Source organism: Schistocerca piceifrons, chromosome 1 (assembly GCF_021461385.2).
Source record: "Schistocerca piceifrons isolate TAMUIC-IGC-003096 chromosome 1, iqSchPice1.1, whole genome shotgun sequence".
NCBI classification, from domain to species: Eukaryota; Metazoa; Arthropoda; class Insecta; order Orthoptera; family Acrididae; genus Schistocerca; species Schistocerca piceifrons.
The window spans coordinates 693,595,778-693,598,659 of NC_060138.1; positions in this window are offsets into that span (position 1 = coordinate 693,595,778).

A 2,882-nucleotide genomic window follows, 5' to 3' on the forward strand; every position below is an offset into this window, starting at 1 on the left:
CACGACCTTGTACCCCGTAAGGTTTACCAGCAGCAAAAAACACATTACTCTCTGTATCCTCTGATACTGGCGGGTTTGCCTCTCGTGAAATGTAGTGGTCACTTCCACATTCCATAGGAAGTCCCGATACTACTAATTAGATTTTGTATATTACATCTAAGATCTGTTTTCAGCTCATACAGAAAAAAACTTACGCGCACAGTGAATTTCTGTCTCATTGCAAAAATCTTAACACGTAAGATATATGACAGCTGAACAAGCAAGTTGTCCAGTTTTATTCTCTTGCATATACACAGAAGCGCCAAAGAAACTGGCGTAGGCATATTCAAATACAACATACGTAAACAGGAAGAATACAGCGCTGCGGTCGGTAACGCCTATATAAGACAACAAGTGTCTGGCGCAGCTGTAAGATCTACTGCTACACTGACAGGTTATCAAGATTTAAGTTAGTTTGAACGTAGTGTTATAGTCGGCGCACGAGAGATGGGCCACAGCATTTCCTCGGTAGCGATGAAGTGGGAATTTTCCCGTACGACCATTTCACGAGTATAACGTGAATATCGGGAATACGGTAAAACATCAAATCTCCGACATCGCTGCGACCGGAAAAAGATCCCGCAAGAATGGACCAACGACGACTGAAGAGAATCGTTCAGCGTGAAAGAAGTGCAACTCTTCCGCAAATTGTTGAGAATTTCAATGCTGGACCATCAACAAGAGTCAGCGTGCGAAACATTCGACGAAACATAAGCGATATGGGCTTTCGGAGCCGAAGGCCCACTCGTGTACCCCTGATGACTGCAGGACACAAAGCTTTGCACCTCGCCTGGGCCTGTCAACACCAACATTGGTCAGTTGATGACTGGAAACATGTAACCTCATCGGACGAGTCTCGTTTGAAATTGCACAGAGCGGATGGTCGTGTACGGTTATGGAGACAACCTCATGAACCCATGGGCTCTGTATGTCAGCAGAGTACTGTTCAAGCTGGTGGAGACTCTGTAATGGTGTGAGGCGGGTGCACTTGGAGTTATATGGAACCACTGCTACGTCCAGATACGACTCTGACAGGTGACACATACGTGAGCATCCTGTCAGGACAATGCGACCCCCCACACGTCCAGAAATGCTACAGAGTAGTGGCTCCAGGAACAGTCTTCTGAGTTTAAACACTTCCGCTGACTACCAAACTCCCCAGACATGAACATTATTGAGCGTATCTGGGATGTCTTGCAACATGCAGTTCAGAAGAGATCTCTACCCTCTCGTACGATTTGTGGACAGCCCTGCAGGATTCATGGTGTCAGTTCCCTCCGGCAGTACTTCAGACATTAGTCGAGTCCATGCCACGTCGTGTTGTGGCACTTCTGCGTGCTCGCAGGGGCCCTAGACGATATTAAGCAGGTGGAGCAGTTCCGTCGGCTCTTCAGTGTAGAATGTAGTACGCTGAACAGTTTGAAAATTGCACTTTCAGTTACCATCCAATATTTCCTCCAAAATTTAGTTTTACTCTGTGATTCAAAGGTGACTTAATGGCTGAATACTTTGTTCATATAATTCGCAGCTGACATTGACACAGCTGACACTACTGACGGCTAGAACAGGAGAAAATGTATAAGAGTATAATGCAACAAACTTAAAAAAAATTCTTCTAATTGATTCATTTTGTAAGTTAAAGATACAAAAATAATTGTCTGCGGATGCTAAATTTTTTCCTTGTTAACATTATCTTTTCCCTATCGGAGAAAACATACCTGCTGCGCATGTGTTATCAAAACAACCCGTTGTAGCGAGATGCCTCAGACATCATTCATATAATAACAACCACACATGAAGAAGCTTTATTTTCTCTCATATTACAGCTTAAGAGACTGAAACAGATGTGCATATGAAGGCTATATTTGGTTTAAATGCTGCTGTGGTGCCTTTCAGTCCGAAGACTGGTTTGCTGCCGCTCTCCACACAATTGTTTCCTGAACAACCAGCCGGTCGGGGTGGCCGAGCGGTTCTAGGCGCTACAGTCTGGAACCGCGCGACCGCTACGGTCGCAGGTTCGAATCCTGCCTCGGGCATGGATGTGTGTGACGTCCTTAGGTTCGTTAGGTTTAAGTAGTTCTAAGAATAGTACTTTATTTCCTGTACTGCTTGCTCGAAGTACAAATTTAATAACATCTCGGATAGGCTACAACGCTGCCTCACTCCCTTCTCAGCTACTTCTATCTTTTCATGTCCTTCGGCTCTTCAGAATGCAGTGTGGTTATCGTACAAGTTGTTGATAAACTTTCGCTCCCTATATTTTATCCCTGCTACCTTCAGAGTTTCGAAAGTGTACTCCAGTCAACATTATCTAAAACTACAAATGAAATAAACATAAATTTGTCTTTCTTCAAGCTATGTTCTCCGATTTCTCTGGGAAATAAACTGATCTTCATGTTCTAAACTATTAGTTTACCCATTTCTTTGTAAATAGTTGGTGTCAGTATTTTGAAGGCATTACATATTAAACTGATAATTAGGTAATATTCATACTTGTTTTGTTTGAGACTTTCCTGGCGGACTAGTTGTAGAAATGGTTCCCAGGCGAACAGTCAAATGTCATTGTGAAATTCCCACAATATTTCATCGGCGCAAATAACCGGCATTTTCAGGTGCGACACACTGCTGACCAGTGCCAGTGCTCAATAGCGTGGTGGACGAAATATTGTTGGGATTTCGCAACGATATACGACGCTTCGCCCGAGAACCATTCTGCATTATTCACACTTTTAGCATCTACCGCCTTTGGAATAGGAGTTAATACATTTTTTCTTGACATCTGATGGTATTTCGTCTGTCTCATATTTCTTACACACCAGGCAGAATAGTTTTGTCGTATCTGC